Source organism: Ictidomys tridecemlineatus, chromosome 10, assembly GCF_052094955.1.
Source record: "Ictidomys tridecemlineatus isolate mIctTri1 chromosome 10, mIctTri1.hap1, whole genome shotgun sequence".
NCBI classification, from domain to species: domain Eukaryota; kingdom Metazoa; phylum Chordata; class Mammalia; order Rodentia; family Sciuridae; genus Ictidomys; species Ictidomys tridecemlineatus.
The window spans coordinates 54,613,486-54,634,671 of record NC_135486.1 but is presented as its reverse complement, the minus strand read 5'-3'; the positions used below and the strand labels follow the sequence as shown (position 1 = coordinate 54,634,671).

Sequence of the window (21,186 nt, the reverse complement as noted above, 5' to 3'; positions counted from 1 at the left end):
ACATTTTATACATTGATACCATTTTTAATGGTTGTGAGGTTTCCAATGTGTGACTCAACTATACTTAACATACATTAACATACCTCCTGATTTTGGAAACTTGGGTTGTTTGTAATGTCATGCTGCTAAAACTGGATCTTCTGCTGTTACTTTGCAGTATACCGGACCGGTTTGTTACAGCTCTTTTGGTTTGTTACAGCTCTTTTAGCTCCACTGCTGGCAGTGCCTGCTAGTGTTTGGTGGCAGCTAAAGATCACCAGTGATTCCCCTTGTCTTCTTGTCTCTTGAGATCCAAGAGTGAGCTCACAGACAAGGGAGGGTGAGTGCAAAGAAGTAAGATTTATTCAGACGGGAAGAAAAGAAACATAGCTCTTACCAGTGAGAGGATTGCCACCTAAGTCTACTAATCTAGGGGCTTATATGGCTGTTGGGTAGAGGCATTCACCAATGTTTATGCTAACTAGTATCAAAAATGCTAAGCCTATTGGTTGGACACTCTTGGAGTGGTACCTAACTTTTATGATAATTAGGTGTCTGGAAGATGACTTGTTCATTGGTCACCTGAGACTTGCCTTTTACTTTTAGCCTTTGAGTTTGAAATTATCTGCAGCTTCCACTTAAGTCTGTGCCCGCCCCATTGTTGTACTGTTTGGAATGTGTCTACAAAACAGTCCTTTCTATGGAGCAATCTGCACTTTCCATTAACTTAGAGATGCCTTTTTGGGGGGCTTGGGGTATTGCCCTCTCTGGCTATATCTTACTTTCTGATCAGCCCACCTATTCACTGCTATAGTTGTGGTAGAGCTAAAATTATTAATGTGGAATTATTAATGTAAAAGTGGTCAAACTCTTATCCCTTTACTGACTGCTAAAAATATATATATTCTGTAAAACCAATCAATTTCATGTTTTTTTTTGTGGGTGCTTTTTTTTGTTGTTGTTCTGGGGATGGAACTCAGGGGTACTTAACCACTGAGCCAAAACCCAGCTCTTTTTTATTTTTTATTTTGAGACAGGGTCTTGTGTAGGTCCTCACTAACTTTCGAGGCTGGCTTTAATCTTGTGATCCTCCTGCCTTAGCCTCCCAAGCCTCTATAAGCCCAATTTCTTTCCTTGAAAAGGAAGATTTGTTTTTCTTGTTGAGAGATAGGTTATATCTTCACAGTTAAGTTCTTTTTTTTTTTTGTAATTTTTTTTAGTTCTTGGTAGACCTTTATTTTATTTGTTTATATGTGGTGCTGAGAATTGAAACTAGTGCCTCACACATGCCAAGCAAGTGCACCACTGCTGAACCCCAGCCCCAGCCACACACACAGTTAAGTTCTGAAAATAAGATGATGGTTGGGCTTAATAATAATCTCATTCTGACTGAGATAGGAAGAAGGGTTTATTAAAGATGAATAAGATTTAAGAGCATAATGACACTTAAAACAGTCACATGCTATGAAGGGAGTAATCAGGAAAGGGGATTATATTTTTAAAAATATTTTTAATACATATTCACATGGTTAAAAATCCAAGGAGAACTAAGTACAAAGAAAAGTTCTTCTAACCTCTCTTCACCAGCTACTCAGTTTCTCTTCAAAGAACCAGAAACTAAAGTAATAATTTCCAAGGATCACTTTAAAAATGTTTTATGCATTTATAAGGAAATGCATATATATGTGTGTGTGTGTGTGTGTGTGTGTGTGTGTGTGTGTGTGTGTGTGTGTGTATATATATATATATATATATATATATATACACACTTTTTTTGTTATTCAGATGGTAGCATACTTTCTTATGCAACTGTTTACTTAGAGTGGAGATAACCTCTGGTGAAGCTTATTTTTACAGCCTCTTGGTAACATTTAGAGGTCTGGGATGGTTGTTGCTGTACAGTTCAAACTTAGGGTAAGTACATAAGTGGCCTAAGTTTTAGTGTATTAAAGGGCATTACAAAGGGTATGGGAGCCAGGCATGGTAATGCACACCTGTAATCCCAGTAGCTCGGGAGGCTGAAGCAGGAGAATTGCAAGTTCAAAGCCAGCCTCAGCAACTTAGTGAGGGCCTAAGCAACTTAGTAAGACCATGTCTCAAAATAAAAAATAAATATAAAAAGGGCTGGGGATGTGGCTTAGTGGTTGAGTGCTCCTGGGTTTAACCTGTGGTACCAAAACAAACAGACAAAGGGCATGGAGTCTTAGACACCCCAGTAAGCTATGTTCCCAGCTTTTTAGACTGGAGTTGATTAACAGATTGGTGTTGTGGCAGAAAAATAACACTTGGACTCAGTTGGTCCTGTTCAGTATACTTACTTGACATTTTTTGATAAGAAAACCGTTTCTGTATTTGATATCTTTGTAGGCCAGCCTTTGTTAATTCTGGGTTATAGGTAACTGTCTGTTGTACTCATTGTCTAGATCAAGCACAATTTGTTGTATGGCTAAAAAATGGGAGCCAGAGGCTGAGGATTGGTGGTCTCAGGGAGTGTACTTCCTGGGCCTCTGGGTATATAATTCCTGTGGCCTCTGGGTGTGTACCCTCTGTGGCTTCCACGTCCCTACTTCCGATAGCCTCAAGCTATTCTCCTTAACATAGGAAATATAATATTAGATTCACTTGTAACTATAAGTGTGGAAGATTTAAAGCAAATGAAGAACAGAGAACAGATTATGGTAGGATCTTCATTAGCTTTTAAAGGTAGAGGGGACATAAAGCAAAAATTCATTGCATACTCACATGGCCTAAGGCATGTTTGGAAACCTGGCTCTCTTTCATCATTCTATCGGTCTTGCTCTTTCAGGTTGCATGGGACCAAATAATCCTTATATTAGTGCATATTTATTCTAAGGATCTACTTGGAAAATAAGCAATACAAAGAGTAATTATTTCTTATATGGATGATAAAAAGTGAAAAACTCAATGTAGTGATATTCAGGTTCTTATACACTGAAATGACACTTGCCATGAAGGGAATATAGGTGTTCTAGTGTTTCAAGTCACTGGTGACTCCACATCAACTGTAGTTGGCTAACATGCTGATGACTCTACTCTGCCTCTTTTCCCTCTCTCCCAAATTCTTCTACTTTGCTTACTGACTGATTTACACTCCACTGTGTCTCTTAGCCCTTTGTTTCTGCTTCCTCAGGGCTTCTGATGCCTTATGATTCTGCTTACTGACTTCTTTCTCTATGTGTTATTCCTCCTTCATCTCCCTTCCATCTGTATCCCTCTCTGTGTGTCTTGCTTTAAAATTCCCAAGAAGGAAGTAAGAAAAGTCTGTTGTAATTATTTGTTAATCTTCAGTAGAGAGTACCTCTGTTGAGCAGAACTCTTGTGATAGACAGCTTCATAGGTCCTTCTTGTTGAGAGATGACATATTTTGGTTAAGTAACACCTAACCCTAACCCTAGGGAGCCAGATCTAACAGTATAGAACATAACAATCTATACATCAAAAAACTATTAGAAAGGTACTGTGGATTTGGCAGGGACCATAGTGCCTATTTTACACATACTTTCAAATCCTGCTAGGGTAGCCTATACCTAATACTATGCCATTTCAACACAGTTTCTAAGCCAGCAGTTGGAACTTTGGAAAACTTATTGGTTTCTTATAACCCACTCCCTGGCAGTGCTAATGACTTATGTCATGGTGCTTGTTGCTGTAGAGACTGGGTGGTCTGTAGGTCTATAGGTACACTGTAATTCCCAGACTTCCTTCCAGATAGAGGGGGATTGGAGATCATGGTTGAGCTAGACCATGTAACTTGAGTTTTTGCCAGTGGAATGTGGGTAGAGGTGTGATGTGTGCCACTTCTAGGCCTATTACATGGAAACCTCCCATATGCAATCCTTCAGGCTTTTCTCCTTAGAGCTTGATACATACAGCAGAGTGACTCTAGAAACCTTATGCTGAAAACAGTGGAACCACAAGATGAAAGGAGCTCATCCTCTGATGATTTATTTGGAGGAAAGCCACCCACTGATCAAGAAAACCCATTTTGGATTTAATATAAGCCACTTCTATGACTCTTGTGTTAAGCCACTGGAGGCTGAAGTTTGTTATAGCAGTGATCATAATCCTCACATAGTTGCATTCTTGAATTTGCTCTACAGGCACCCAAGGAACATGTTGGTGAACTCTGGCTGAAGTTAGTCAATGGAAAGCCCTTTCAGAGAGTTGCCATCACTGTTTTGCTATTCCTGTCAAGCATGGCTGGATGAAAAATGTCTTACTGTAGGCTTTATACAGAAATCACAAGCTATGGCTATTAGATACATTTGTACAAAGTGGCATAAGAAAGTCCAGGAGTTTAAAAAAATTTCCCCCATATTTATGTAAGAGGAAACGAGAAGGAATTTAGAGATTAGTATCTATACCACCTTGTACACTAAGCATCCATCTTCACTATAGTCAATTGTAGCAATAGAATTCAGTGTTCTATATGCTCTAAGTAGAGAGGGTGACAGAAACTTAATCTATTTCATCTATATTTAGCAAGGCAAGAAATTCTAAATCTGTTCTTTGCCTGGGGGAAGGTGAGAAAGATAGGACTTGTGTGGATGCTATTCAAGTGGCTGTGAAGGGAGAAGATTGGGTACTGTAGTAGTATCTCAAGTAGCATGGGAAATCCTTATTTTTGTCCTTGAAAGAATTAGAAACATGGTACAGAGGTGCCACTGTATAATGCAGTAATGAAACCAGTCCAGAAGCCAGGCTTCAAGTGCTATAATTCAAGTAAGCTTTTGGTTAATATAAAGGCATGGAAGCAATACTGGTCAGCTCCTAGCCCATAGCTGTCTTCTGTTTCGTTTTTTTTTTTTTTGGTGGTGCTGGATATTGAACCTCCGGGCATTGTACATGCTAGTCAAGTGTTCTACCACAGAGCTACATCCCCAGCACTGATTTTCTGAGAAATCTGTTCTTTCTAAAAACTACTGAGTGCATTTTGTAGTAGTTTCCAGTCTTCCACTGAGAGCTCATTTTAGGCTGTCTGTCCTTTGCTCACCCCATTCCAAGAGTTCTTATATTTTTAAGCTTATATTTTTGTCTCTCCAGACTTACAAACTTACTGAAGATAAATTGTATTTAATATTTGGGTTCTTTGTCTATATACAGTGCCCATAATATTAACTTAGGATAGATAACTAGTTTTGTGAAGTTATTAGGAAATGGATGTGTAAAGGTGAACCAGAGGCCACTTGGTGAATAATATTGTTTGCTGTGCTAATGTTCCTGGATTTTAGTATATAAACAGTACAAATCCATAAATGAAGACAAGTGATAAGATGATTTGGATTTTTATGGGGAAAAAACCAAAAACAAACCTGGCTGTAGGATGAGAGACTTGTTGGCATGTGATCGAGGGCAGTGATTCCTAATTCTGGGTGCACATTAGACTCACCTGGGCAGCTCTTAACACAAACTACCCATCCCTGCCCTACTGTTGCCAACATAACAAGATGAGCAAAGGATTTGAATATGAACTTGAGGGACAAACTAAAGTAATATGAGGGCTGCCAATAGCAGGTATAATCTACTCAAAGGAATTTAATTTTAGAGGTTGGAGGAAAAGTTAGGTAACTGTTGTCTGTAAGATGGCCTTACAGAGTTGCTCCATAGCCCAGATAAGTCCAGAACTGCTTGCAAAAGAGCAATCTAGAGGACTAGGGTTGTAGCTCAGTGATATAGTACTTGCGTAGCATGCGAAAGGTCCTGGGTTTCATTTCGAGTACTGGATGAGTGGGTGAGGGAGGCACAGAACTGGTACACATAGCTCTGCAACCTGATGGGATCTAATGACTTTCCCAAATCCACAACCTAAAACCAGACAATGGATGTCTGCACAGGTGTAGGCATGGATAGCACAAGTGCCTGAGCCACACCTTCACACTTCCCTTTTAATCACTAAGTATTCCTTGACACACATCCTGGTATGTGTAGTCTTCTGAGTTATCCTCTCCCTGAAACAGTGAACACATTTACTCTAGCCACTTAGGTTGAGGGATGAGTATAAAGAGTTGTGGATAGAAATGACTCCATTATTATTTCAAAATATCCCATCCACAAATGTCTTCCATATTAATAAAACAACAAGATAACAAAAAACTTCTACCCACCCACTAAAACTCAGTTAATGCCCTTTCATTATCTTTCTCATCATGACTAAGCATCTCAAAAAGGAGTTTGCTCTTACTGACAACCTTCAGCCTGTTCCTTTTTGAACATGCAACTTGTGACTTGACCTCTATTTTCCTGTCCAAGCTATTTTTTTTGAGGTTGTTTCTTATCTTATTTTCTGTGATATTTCTTTTTGTTTTCATCCAACACCTCTGATTCCTCCTTTTCAGCCTCCTTTTTGGGGACAATTATTTCTCTGTTTGGCCTGTTAAGTTTGCTAAGTCAAACCTCTTTCTCTCTCTCTCTCTTTGAGAGAGAGAGAGAGAGAGAGAGAGAGAGAGAGAATTTTTTAATATTTATTTTTTAGTTTTTGGCAGACACAACATCAATTTTTATGTGGTGCTGAGGATGGAACCCAGCGCCGCCCGCATGCCAGGCGAGCGTGCTACCGCTTGAGCCACATCCCCAGCCCTCTTTCTCTCTTTTAATTTTATACCCTTTTCTGGGATATCTCTCTTTTCTATACCCAAATCTGGGCCTCAATGCAGAAAATGTTTTTAAAAGTCTATTAAACAAACAACTCCTAGGTCAAAGTTGAAATCTTGGGATAATTAAATTGAAACCTTCTTGAAAATAACAATATTGGAAACAAGGTTTGAAAATGGAAATGATATCAGAATCTATGAGATACAACCAAATCAAGATTCATTTAATACCTATGAAAGCATAAAGAAACAAACAAAAATGAATAGACTATTCCAACTCAAAATGCTAGGGGAAAAGGATAAATTGAAAGAAAGCAGAAGAGAGAAATTAGTGAAGATAAGTATGGGATTAATGGGGCTGGAAAACAGGGAAATGGTAGACACTCCTAAATAAAATGAAAAGTTGGTTTTGTTTTGTTGCTGGAGATTGAACTCAGGGCCTTGCCCCATGCCAAGCATATGTTCTACTCCTGAGCTATACCCCAACCCTATATGGATGTGTGTGTGTGTGTGTGTGTGTGTGTGTGTGTGTGTACAAATATGTATTTATATAGTTTTGTTTTTTGGAGAAAGCACAAGTGACTTGCAGAAATAACCATCAAAACAGGAAAATTTAAAATGTAAGGCAAGTTGTTTGTACAACTCTATGTAGGCAAATTGGAAAATCTAGTTGAAATAGGCAACTTTCTAGTAAAATATAATTTGTCAAAACTGATTCCTAGTCAGTGTACATGGAATGGAAGATTTAATATTGTTAAGATGGCAGTACTTCCTCAAAGAGATGAACCGATTCAGTGAAGAACCTGTGAAAATCCCAGATGCCAGCTGGGTGCTGTGGCACATGTCTATAATCCCAGTGATTGGAGAGGCTAAGACAGGAGGATTGCAAGTTCAAAGTCAGCCTTAGTGAGACTCCATCAAAATAAATATAAAAAGGGCTGGGGTTGTGGTTTAGTGGTTAAGTGTTTCTGGGGTTCAATTCCTAGTATCAAAAACAAACAAACAAACAAACAAACAAACAATAACAAAAGCAACCCAGATTATTGTTTTTTTTTTTTTTTTTTAAAGAGAGAGTGAGAGGAGAGAGTGAATTTTTTTTTTTTAATATTTATTTTTTAGTTCTCGGCGGACACAACATCTTTGTATGTGGTGCTGAGGATCGAACCCGGGCCGCACGCATGCCAGGCGAGCGCGCTACCGCTTGAGCCACATCCCCAGCCCCAGATTATTGTTATTATTATTATTTTAGTGCTGGAGATAGAATCCAGGAATTTGTTGATGCTAGACATATTTTCCACTCTTGAACTATACCCTTGGATCCCTTCTTCTTTTTTTTTTTTTTCAATCCAGAAACTGATAAACTGACTCTAAAATTCATATTGAATTGCAAGAGTCTTGGAATAGCCAAAACAAACTTGAAAAAAAGTGAGCAATGTTGGACTCATTCCCAATTTCAAAATTTACTTCGGAGTTACATTAATCAAGGCTGTGTAAAAATGCATAATGGTATAAAGCTAGACTTGTAGATCAATGGAAAAGAATTGGGAGTCTAGAAATAGACTCTACATGTTTATGTTCAATTGATGTTCCACTAAGGTGGTCAGACAATTCAATAAAATTGAAAAGAATAGTTTTTTTCAACAAATTGTGCTGCAATGCTGGTTATCCACATGCAAGTGAGTCAAGTTGGAGACCTATCACATTCCATGTATCAAAATTAATTCAAAATAGATAAAAGAACAACATAGGGAGCTAAAACTATAGGATTCTTAGAAGAAAACATGTGAAAATCTTTGTAACTTTGGATTAGGCAGTGGTTCCTTATATATAAACCTGAAAACACAAGCAAACCAAGGGTGGTGGGGAGATAAATTGGATTTCAACAAAATTAAAAGCTTTTGTGTTTCAAAGGACATTATCAAGAAAGTAAAAAGACTAGCCACAGAGTTGAAGAAAATATCTGCAAATCATGTGCCTGATAAGGCTTCAGAATTCAAAGTATGTAAGAATTTTTCCAACTCAACAAATGAAAAAAATAACCCAGTTAAAAAGTGGGTAAAAAGAATAGACATGCCTCTAAAGAAGATATTTAATGGCTGAAAAGCACATGAAAACACACTTAAAATCGTTAGTCATTAGGGAAATGCAAATCAAAACCACAATAGATACTACTACAGATTCACTAGCTTATTATTTATTTATTTTTATTTTTATTATTTCTTTTAAATACATTTTTTAGTTGTTGATTGACTTTTATTTTATTGATTTATTTAAATGTGGTGCTGAGAATTGAACCCAGTGCCTCACACATGCTAATCAAAGACTCTACCACTGAGCCACAACCTCAGCCCTTATTATTTCTTTCTTTACTTTTCTTTTTTTATTTTTGATACTAGGGATTGAACTCAGGGGCACTTGACCACTGAGCCACATCCTTAGCCCTACTTCGTATTTTTTAGTATTTATTTAGTTGTAGATGAACTCACAGTATATATTTATTTTTATGTGATGCTAAGGATCTAACCAGGTGCCTCATACATGCGAGGCAAGCACTTTACCACTGAGCTACAGCCCCAGCCCTGCCTACTTTGTATTTTATTTAGAGACGGGGTCTCACTAAGTTGCTTAGTGCCTCGCAGGTTACTGAGGCTGGCTCTGAACTCGCGATCCTTCTCCCTCAGCCTCCTGAGCTGCTAGGATTACAGGCATGCGCCACTGCGCCCAGCTCTTCCTTCCTTCCTTCCTTCCTTCCTTCCTTCCTTCCTTCCTTCCTTCCTTCCTTCCTTCCTTCCTTCCTTCCTTCCTTCCTTCCTTCCTTCCTTCCTTCCTTCCTTCCTCCCTCTTTCTTCCTTTCTTTCCTTTCTTTCCTTTCTTTTCTTTTTCAATCAATGTGATTGAAACCAGGCCATTACACATACTAGGTAATGCTCTGCTATTTGAAGATATTAACTGGTAATACCCTCCAGTTCCAATGATGATTATAATTTAAAAAGTGAAAAACAAATGTTGTTGAGGATGTGGAGAAATTCGACCTCTCATACTTTTGGTAAGAATATAAAATAATGCAACCACTTTAGAAAAAAGTTTGGTAGTTCTTCATATAATTGAACGAAGAGTTATCATTATGATCTAGCATTTTCATTCTTAAGTGTATACCCAAGAGAAATTTAAAAAATATATTTAAAAACCTCTTGTACAGGGCTGGAGTTGTGGTTCAGTGGAAGAGCACTTGCCTGGCATGGGTGAGGTACTGGGTTTGATCCTCAGCGCTGCATAAAAATAAGCAAATAAAATAAAGGTATTGTTTCCATCTACAATTTAAAAATTTTAAAAACACCTTGTACATGAATGCTCATAGTAGCATTAGTTGTAATAGTCAAAAAAGTGAAGCAACTCAAATGTCAGCTAATTGGTAAATAAAATGTCATATTCATATAATGGAATATTATTCAGCTACAGAAGGAAGTTCTGATAAATGCTACAATATGGATGATCTTAAAAACATTATGTAAAGTGAAAGAAGCCAATCACAAAATACCACATGCTTTATGAGGACATTTATATTAAATATCCAGAATAGGCATATCCATGGAGACAGAAAATAGATTGGTGGTAAAGGGAGAGAGAAATGGGAAGTTTACTAACAGGTATGAGACTTCTTTATGGGATGATAAATGTGTTCTAGAATTAGATAGTGGTGATTGTTATGTAACCTTATGGATATGCAAAAACCCCACTAAATTAAGCACTTAAAATTAAGTTGACAAAAAAGCAAAAAATACTAATCTCAGTAAAAATAGAAAATCTAGACACATTAAATTTCCATAAAATCAATAGGCAAATTTTCAAAGAACTCTCTCACCAAAAATCTTAAATCCAGACTGTTTCATAGGAGAATTCTATTAAATTCAATTAAAATACCAATGTATCTTTTCTGGAACTTGAATTTTAATGTTCATATGAAAAAGCATATAAGCAAGAATAGCCAAGAAAACTGATAAAGAGGAGCAAGGGGATGAGTTTAGCTTCATTTGATAGTAAAACATATAAATCCTCTATGGTTAAAAGAGTGTGGCGTTAACAGATCAGTGAAATAGAATAAAAAATCAGAAATAGCCTCAAATTTAAATGGAAAGTTATGGTAGGATATAGGTGGCATCACCAGGAAGTGGGGAAAGGATAGATTTAACTGGATAGTTATTTGGAAAAATACAAAATTGGATCTGAACTTCAAGTTGCATGCCAAGATAAAGTCTTATGTGCATTAGATATCTAGATGTAAAACAACATCTTAAAAGTGTTAAAAAATATATGAGTGAATTCTTTTATAAAATTTGAGTGGGGAACATGTGTATTAGTTTCAAAATCCAAAAAGAAAAACATTGTTAAAATCATCCATGTAAAAAAATTTCAAACCCTGTCCCCCAAACTGCATTAAAAAAAAAAAAATCAAGAGATAAATGTCAACTTGAGAAAAATCTTAAATTGCCAGTGGTCTGTATTCCTAAATATATAAAAGTAGCAACTCTTTTAAAAATATCAGGTTATCCAGACATCTCCATTACTAGATCACAGAGAAAAAAGTTAGTATACCTTTGTGTTGGTTCATTTGTTTGGTACTAAGGATTGAACTCAGCCTCACACATGCTAGCAAATGCACTCCCACTCAACTACATCCCCAGCCCTAAAATGCCATTATTTTATTCATTCATTCATTTATTTATTTTTTAAAATATTTTTTCCTTTAGTTGTAGTTGGACACAATATCTTTGTTTCCTTCACCTGCTTTTATGTGGTGCTGAGGATTGAACCCACACACATGCTAGCTAGGCATGTGCTCTACCACTGAGCCACAACCTCAGCCCAATGCCATTGTTGTAAAATTCATTTTTTTTCAGTGCTTTTAAACACATTTTATTTTGAAATAATTTTAGAGTTACAGAAATTCAAAATATGGTACTTAGAGTTCTTTTTTTTTTAATTTTTAATATTTATTTTTTAGTTCTCGGTGGACACAACATCTTTGTTGGTATGTGGTGCTGAGGATCGAACCCGGGCCGCACGCATGCCAGGCGAGCGCGCTACCGCTTGAGCCACATCCCCAGCCCCCAAGTTCTTGTATATACTTTACCCAACCTTCCCTGAGTACAATATCAAAACCAAGAAGTTAGCATTGGGTTGATATCATGAACTGGACTATAGGTCTTGTTGGACTTTCACTCTTTTAAACTAATATATCTTCTCTTCTGGGATCCAATGCAAATTTCTGTGTTACATTTAGTTGTTTCTTTTATTCTCCAAACTGAAAGTTGCTCATTCTTTTTGTCCTTCATGACTTGATATTTTTGAAAAGTCTTCCTCAGTTATTTTTTAGTATGTCCCTTGATATCTCATTATTAGATTGAGATAATGTATTTTTGGGAAGAATACCACAAGAGAGTGTTTGTACCCTTCTCAGAGAAGAGTACTGTGAAGAGCATATATGATATTGATTTTAACTTTGATCATTTGGTGAGGTAGTGTCTGTGAAGTTCCTCCACTAAGTAATTTTTGGTACCAGAGATTGAATGAACCCAGGGTGCTTAACCACCAAGCCACATCCCCAACCCTTTTTTATATTTTATTAAAGACAGGGTCTCATTGAGTTGCTCAGGGCCTCACTAAGTTGCTGAGGTTGACTTTGAACTAGCCATCCTCCTGCTTCTCAGCCTCTCAAGTCGCTGGGATTACAGGTGTGTACCACCGTGCCTGGCCTCCACTATAAGTTTTTAATTTATGAAATTTCTTGGGGGAGATAACTTTGAGACTAGATACAAATAACTATCCTGTTTGCCCACAAGTTCATTTTCTATTGGTCCATCTTGTCTGTGACAGCTGCTACTGTTGTGTTGCCAAATGGTGTTTCAAGTATTATTTTCAAAGGAAACTTTAAAACAGTGGAATTGTTTTGTTTTGTTTGGACAGTGTTGAAGTTGGGATTATTGAGGCCTTTTGCCGCATATGTGGTTTAGCCAATTAATTCAGTAAGCATTGATTAAACCCTTGTTTTGACCAAAGCATCTCTGAAACATGCAAAAAGCATAGTAGTCTAGACTGTTTGAATCTCTTTCTGTGCTGCTACTTTAACCTCACACTAACCACCATGATTTGATCTAAGAAGATGATATTGCAAAAAAAACGCTGAGGGGCAGAATCTTAAGAGTGAGAGGACAGAGACCAATACTGATTTTCTTTACACTTGCTATGTTACTAGTGGGGTAAGTCAAACAACTTCTCTAAGGAAACAACTAGTTTCCTTATTGTTTTAAAATAGGGAGTATAATATAGATTGATGTGAGAATTGAATGAAGTTATATGAAAGTGCTTTTCAGTTGAAAGGTATTATTCCATCTGTAAAGTATTTAACAATGTCATTTGTTATCCAATAAATATTATTTTTACATTGAAAATATTTTATTTATTTATTTATTTTTGTGTCAGGGCTTGAACTTAGGGGCACTTGACCATTGAGTCACATCCCCAGCCCTAGTTTGTATTTTATTTGGAGACAGGGTCTCACTGAGTTGCTTAGTACCTTGCTTTTGCTGAGGCTGAATTTGAACTTGTGATCCTCCTGCCTCAGCCTCCTGAGTCACTGGGATTATAGGCATGCTCCACTGTTCCTGAATCCTGTTTTTATTTTTAAATGACAGAGTAATTGTACATATTTATAGGGTACAGTGTAACATTTCGGTACATGTATACAGCATGTCATGATAAGATCTGACTAATTGGTGCACCCAACCCCTCTGAAATTTATCATTTATTTAAAATGATAAACATTCAAAATCCTCTCTGCTAGTTTTTTGAATTATTCTGTCGTTGTCAACCATAGTTATCCTACTGTGCTATAGAACATTAGAAGTATTCCTTCTATCTGGCTGCATCCCTGTACCAGTTCCTCTCTCCACCCCCTACTCTTTCACACCCTTCCAATGTGGTAAGCACTATTCTATTCTCTCCTATAAATGTTTTTTGAGTTCCTATTATGTGTGAGCTCCTTCTTAAGTGTAGGAATACTGCAGTGATAGATACAGAAAAGGCCTCTATGTTCATGGAACTTAATGTTTTAGAGAAAAGAGATGGGTACTATTCAAGTAAACAAGTACTAAGTAAATATAATTTCAGATAGTAATAAATGTTATAAAATAAAACAGGATGAGGTAATAAAAATATTTTATATTATAAAGATAAAATAGGAGGGTACATCAGAGAATAAGGGATGGTTAGGCAGATGGAATAGGTTAGGTGTTCTCATCAGGGAAGCTTCTCTGGAGGTAACTTTTGAGTTAAGATCTTTAATATTAGAAGGAACCAGGGGATGTAGCTCAGTGGCCTTGGGCTTGATCCCCAGTAACCCTACTCCCACCCAAAAGCAGATTGATTTGAATGACTGGGGGTGTAGCTCAGTTATGTGAAGAATTGAGGGAGAGTTAATATAAAGATCCCGTGAAGGGGAAGCAGTTTAGAATGTTAGAGAAAAGCAAAGAAAGGAGTGTAGTCGCCATGTAGTTAGTGGTATAATACCAAATTAAAAATGTTGACAGGGCCATATGTAGAGCCTTATAGATCATGGAAAGGAGTTTAGATCAGTGAGATGATCAGCCATTGGAGGGTTTTAAGTAGGGGAGTTACATGCTGTGATCCTTATTTTAGAAAATTGTTTTGGTTGCTGTGAGGAGAATGAATTGAGGTTACTGCAGAAACAGAATAACATTGTGAGTGTTATTGGCAGTGGTCTAGGCAATAGACCTGCCTCAAAATAAAAAATAAAAATAAAGGCTGGGGATGTAGCCTAGTAGTAGAGTGCACCTGAGTTCAATCTCCAGTATTGTAGAATACTAATGATTGTACATATTTATGGGGTACAGTGTGATAACTTGGTAGATGTATTATTGATCAAATCAGAATGATTAACATTTCCATCTTATTAACCATTTATCTTTTCTTTGTGCTTGGAGGCTTCAAACTCTTTTCTTCTAGATCTTCATAAAATATATAATAGGTTGTTACAAACAATAGTCACCCTACTGTGTTGTAAAACACTAGAACTTATTTCTCTTATTTGGTACCTGAAAACCAATTTTCTTCTATCGCCCTTCCCTTCCCTTCTCTTCCCATCCTTTAGCAATTACTATTATAACTCTCTTATTCTAAGATATATATATATATATATATATATATATATATAATCTCCGTATAAGCGTCTCCATTTCTTTCTTTCTTTCTGGCCTGGCTTATTTCACTTAACATAATGTCCTACAGTTTCATCTGTTTTGCTGCAAATGACAGGATTTTATCCTTTTGTATCACTAAATAACACTTCATTGTGCACATTTACTTTTATCCATTCATCTGCTGTTGAAGACAACTCAGTTGATTCCACATGTTGGCTATTGTAAATAGTGCTGCAATAATCATGGGTGTGCAGATATCTCTTTTATATGCTGATTTCACTTCCTTTGAATATATTCCCACAAGTGGGATAGTTGGATCACATAGTAGTTCTATTTTTAGTTTTTAAAGGAACTACTGTTCTCTGTAATGGTTGTACTAATTTACATTCCCATCACTAGCATATAAAAGACCCCTGTCCCCCAGTCTTCAGCATTTGTTATTTTTGCTTTTTTGATAGAAGTCATTCTGTCTGGAGTGAATTGGTGTATCTCATTGTTGTTTTGATTTGCATTTCCTAATGAGTAGTGTGATAGTGAACATTTTTTTTCATATACTTGTAGGACATTTGTTTATCTTGTTTTGAGAAATGTCTGTCAGATCATTTAACCATTTTAAAAACCATTTTTTCCTTATTGTTGAGTTCATCATATTTTCTAGCTGTTAATCCCTAATCAGATATATAAAGTTGGCAGATGTTTTCTCCTAGTCTGCTGGTTTTCACGTCACTCTGTTGGTTTTTTTCTTTCACTGTGCAGAAACTTTTTAGTTTGAATTTGTTTGCTGTTACTGCTTTTGTTGGCTGTGCATCTGGGGTCTTGTTTTTTAAAAAAATTCATTGCCTATATTGCTGTCTTGAAGTGTTTGCCCTTGGGTTATTAAAATAAAAAAAAATATATATATATATTTGCAGTCGTAGATAGACACTATGCCTTTATTTTATTTGCTTGTTTTTTGTGTGGTGCAAATGGATTGAACCCAGTGCCTCACACATGCTAGGCAAATGCTCTGCCACTGAACTACAGCCCCAGCCCCTGGAGTGTTTTGAAGTCTTGATTCCCAGGACCTCAGAATGTAACTTTAATTGGAGATAAAGTCTTTAAGAGGCAATTAAGTTTAAAATGATGCTGTTAAGGTAGATCCCAATCCAATCTGACTGGTTCTTTATATATAAGAAGAGGGAGTTTGGATATATAGACACTAGGGATGGTGATGTGCAGAGGAATGATCATGTGAGGACACAGAGAAAGCAGTGCCCTCTCAAGTTAAGCAGAGGCCTTCCAAAAAAAGCAAAGCTACTGATACCTTGATTTCAGACTTCCAGTCATCAGAGTTGTGAGAAAACAAATTGCTTTTTTTTAAACCATTCAATGTGTATGATTTTGTTATGGCAGTCCAAGCAAACTAATACAGTTATGAAAATAATGGAGATGGTGGTGATTTCTTCATAGCATTTGTTACTGCCTAAAGTTAGCTCATATTTATTTATGTTCATGCTTTTTCCCACCTGATTGTAAGTTCCATGGTTAGAGCAGGGACCTTGTCTTTCTTTCTTTCTTTTCTTTTCTTTTTTTTTTTTTAAATATTTTTAGTTACAGATGGACAGAATATCTTTATTTTATTTATTTATATGTGGTTCTGAGATTGAACTCAGAGTTTCACACATGCTAGGCAAGCAGTCTACCACAATCCCAGCCCAGTTTGGGACCTTGTCTTTCTAATATATCATGGTAATCATAATTTGAAGGAAGTGCCTGAGCCATAGTAGGTGTAAAAGTAGTTATGCCATTAAATTATTTATTGTTTTACTCTGCAATGCCTAGTATTTTTTTTTTTTTTTTTTTTTTAATGATGCATGGGAGTTCCTGAGTTTTGTGTTTGAGGACTGTGGACTAGAGCACATAGGCGTATGTAAGAAATAGCATTGCAGTAAGTTAGAAACAAAAGACTTTGGGGAAATACACACACACACACACACACACACACATATATATTTTAATTATCTTCATTTGATTTGAGGTTCCTTGGAAAAAAAGACCTTTTATGAATAGAATAGTTCTGCTGAATAGATTTTGCCATTATTTTAGCTTCATTTCATTATTTAGTTTCAAAATAAGGTTGATCTATGAAAAATGCTTCAAAGAAAATAAGTGCAAGGTCTTTTTTTTTTGTTCTCTACTGTAAATACTACTCATCACATAGTGTAGAGCTCAGTAAATATTTGTTAAATGAATGAAATTCATTTTCAAATTCTTCTTTTTCCTGGAAATTGAATTGTTTAAATATTCTTTCATACTTAGCATGATATATCAGCTAGTTCATAGAAGTAAAATGTTTTGCCTATTCTTTTGCCTCTTAGGATTGCATCAGATATCCTGAATCAGGTCTTTGCTTCCGGATGTTTTTGACCTTAGACTGCCCTTAACTGAACACTCACAGCCTAGCTTCGTGACACTGGCTCCACCTTGTGTCAGGAACGTGATACTACTACACCCTTGAATGCCTGTAAGAAAACGGCTTTCACTAGGTCAAACATTTTAAGTGATCAAAATGCTGTGTTTTAGGTGATCCAAATTAAGTGATGATGCCACTTCTGGGCCATTAATGTGACTCATTTGTTTTGAAATAATTTAACTTTTATGTTTACTACTCTCTGTGTGGTGCAAGTGCATAAACATATACTTAACTATAAAGGCTTTTGGTGTTAATTTGTACCTCTTATCAGTTTATGACATCTCCATACTTTGCCAAAGACAAATAGTACTCATCTGCATATTTAAAAACCTTTGAAAAAAATAAAAATCTTTGTAGGAGACAGTAATTTTCTCCATAAACCCTATCAAAATTGACAGGTTGGTAATTTATTAAAAATCCTATAAAATTGATTTAAAAGGAGGAAGATAATATTTTAAAGCTCCCCCCAAAAAAGAGTTGTATTTAATTTCTGTTTTGTGTCTTATGGTAGAATATTAACTTGTATAAAAGCGGGGGTGTGGGGGAGAGTATTCGGAGTGTGCTGGAGGCAAATCATGCTGACTTGGACCAGCTCATAAGAGCCGAGTGCTAAATTTTCAGGAATTCTCCAAGCCATTGTTAAAAATTAGTTTATATTTTTCAAGTTATAAAAACTTAATTAAATGTATTAAAAACAAGGGTGCTCACTTTGGTAGCACTTATACTAAAATTGGAATAATATGGAGATTAGCATATCCCCTATACAGTGATTACACACTAACTCATGAAGTGCCCCGTATTTTTTTTCAAGTTATTCTGGATAAAATGTAAAATAAATGTTTTTTGTTAAGAATGAAAAAACCCAAAGTTTATAAAAACTCAAAATTTACCATTTCCCAATGACCTTACTACAGTTTACTCTTATTTATGCAGTTGAGGTCATGTATGTCTAGTGTATGCTTGGTGAACATACTTTACAGTGGAATGCTACTTACACATTTCTCCCAGATGCCACCTTGAGTGACTTTCAAGTTGATGGTCAATAGCTTGGAACTGGGTATGGTGGGCATATTTACATGGTTCAAATCAACACTGTTCAAATCAATGCCACAAGTCAGGACTGTTTTTTCTCGTGAGGAGCCAGTCGATCAGCAGGCTACTGTCTGCAGATGAGTTTATTTAAACCATTTCTCTCTACTTTCTTCCAAAAGCCTGACAAAAAAGAAGGAATTATTAAACCTGAAAAAAAGTTTAATTTTATTTTATTACACTGGCTTCACTTTTTAAAGAAGTTGTTTTAAAAGTTACATTAGGAATTTTTAAATACTTTAATAATAATAAAATCATTTAAAAAGCTTATTTTAAAATAATTTGCAATAAATTCACTTGATTCAAAATCTCATTTAATAAAATAGATAAATCAACTGCAATATTATATATGACTATGAATTGCTTTTTTATTTTTGCTTCACTTTTTTTTTTTTGATACCAGGAACTGAACTCAGTGGCCCTTAACCAGTGAGCCACATCCCCAGCCTTTTTATGTATTTTCATTTTTAGAGACAGGGTCTCACTGACTTGCTTAGGGGCCTTGCTAAGTCACTGAAGCTGGCTCAGCCTTCCCAGCTGCTGGGATTTCAGGCATGCGCCACTGAACCTGGCTTTTGCTTTGCTTTCTAGTTATTGTCAACTATCTTTTTTTTCCCTTCTTATAAACGTTTTTCTTTTTCTCTTTCTTTCTTTTGCTGGAGATTGAATCCAGGGTCTTGTGCATACTAGGCAGGCTTTCTGCCACTGGCTATACATACCCTTAGCCCCTGAACTTCTTTCTTTACTTTCATTATTAAGCATTGACATTTCTAGTCCCTGTCTCCTGAAACTATATTTTTATCTCTTTCAACATTTTCCCTTCCAGTTTTCTCCCTTTGCAAACCTCTAACTCTTTTTCATAACTAGTGGCCTGAACTTCTTCTGGCTGCTGTTCTTTATTGCCTTTCTCTTTTTTCCTTAGCTCACCCCTGGGAGCCTTACTACTCCTAAGGCTGAGCTGTGAACCCTAATTCCCTCTACAGTGGCCAGCATCCCAGATCATCCAGATACCATTTGGAGTACCATCTGGAATTTTTCAGGGCCTACCTGGTCCCTTAGGCTGCTTTTCCATGTTCTTGGCACCAGAATTATGATGTAAGAGTGGCTCAGAGGATCATTCGTTCTTCCTCTGTCCTCATATTTCAGTTCATGGGAGAACAAACAAGGGAAGCTCTGAGTCATCTTTGCTTCTGCTATAATTGCCCTTTACTTTCATCTCAAGGACTCAGGAACTTGGGAGTTCCATTGATGGGGCTGGAACCCAGAGCCTTGAAAACACCAAGCAGATACTCTACCAATGAACTTCACCCTAGCTCTTTGGAGGCTTCTTGAAATAAATTCATTTCACTTTATTGTATTTGAAGAAACAGACATTCAAGAATAAGGGACTTGTTAGTGTTTAAACATTACCTCCCTGCCCCTACTTCATTTGCCCTTATATTTTTTTCTTCTCAGTCTCCCTCTACCCTGCTTTTACTGAGTGGTGTAATCAACTGGTTGCCCCTAAAGGTACTTGCCTGGTGAGCTTCCTTCTAGGCTAGAGGTCAGTCTGACCGGTTCAGCTAGGAACTGCTGCTCATCCTCAGAGAGCTTGGCATTTCTGTTTCTAATGACTTGAACCCCATGTTCCATAAAAGTCAAACATAAAACCAGCTCTTATCATATAGCATCAGGTAACAGTTCGCACTACTGCCTCTATCACTGGCTCCTTCTTTTCTATGCACTTTTATCTCTAAGGCATGGTAGACTAGTATCCAGCTTGATCTCAACTTTTACTTCATTATAAGTATTTTAGATACTTTAGAGATGGGGCCTAGTAGGAGGAACTTAGATCACTGGGGGCATGTCTTAGAAGGGATATTGGGGCCCTGGCTCATTATTTTTATTTTTTTGCTTCTTAGCCACCATGATGTGAACAGGCTTCTTCCACAGTTTGCTCCTGGTTGGCCTTTTGGTTTTGGGCTGTAGACTGAAACCTCTGAAACTCTGAGTCAAAATAAACCTTTCCTATTTTTAAATTGATTAACTTGGATATTTTATTACAGTTACAGAAAGCTGAGACAAACACCACAAACATAAACCTTATGGCTTATAAGAAAATGTTCTTGGTCTTGGAAGATCTACACTAGAATATTTCAGGAAACTGTTACAATGTCTACAATTTATTCTCTAACAGTCCAGCAAAATGATGGTAATAATGATAATAAAATGTTTAAGTGGTGAATCTAGGTGAAAGCATGCAGTTCAATATGCCATTCTTACAATTTATTAGATTGAAATTTTTGAAATAGAAATCTTTTTTCTAAAAAACCAAAAATATTCACATTTTATTCTCAGCAATCCAAACCAAAGTGATAAATGATAACAAACATCTTAATGTAAACTATAAAATAATTTGTTCTTTTGTGTTATACAAACGTATCACTTTGGCTTATTAAAGATATCTTTTAATCCTGTTTCAATTATTAATTTCAATATTTAATATGTAATTAAAACATTAATTGTGAGGCTGGTGTTGTGGCTCAGCAGTAGAGTGCTTGTCTAGCACATGGGAAGTCACTGGATTCAAACCTCAGCACCACATAAAACTAAATAAATAAATGTCCAACCATAACTAAAAAACAAAAACAAACAAAAAACCATTAATTGCAACATTTTTACTCTGTACTGCAGAATTGAAAATCAAAAACTTGGCAACACTGGAATGTTTTAGTGTAGTTTTTCCAAGATCAAGACCATTTTCTTATAAGCCAGGTTTATGTTTATGTGTGTTTGTCTCAGCTTTCTGTAACTGTAATAAAATATCCAAGTTAATCAATTTAAAAATAGGAAAGGTTTA

The 21,186-nt window shown here is 36.4% G+C and overlaps 1 protein-coding gene and 1 non-coding gene across 7 annotated transcripts in view; both read left to right on the top strand.

Moving 5' to 3' along the window:
- Positions 1–21,186, top strand: part of Drc8 (dynein regulatory complex subunit 8) — a 123,771-nt gene that overhangs the window by 51,441 nt on the left and 51,144 nt on the right. The gene's annotated exons all lie outside the window — the stretch shown is intronic.
- Positions 17,959–18,062, top strand: LOC120887793 (U6 spliceosomal RNA). Its single transcript, XR_005731116.2, has one exon. It is a non-coding gene; the product is annotated as a U6 spliceosomal RNA (small nuclear RNA).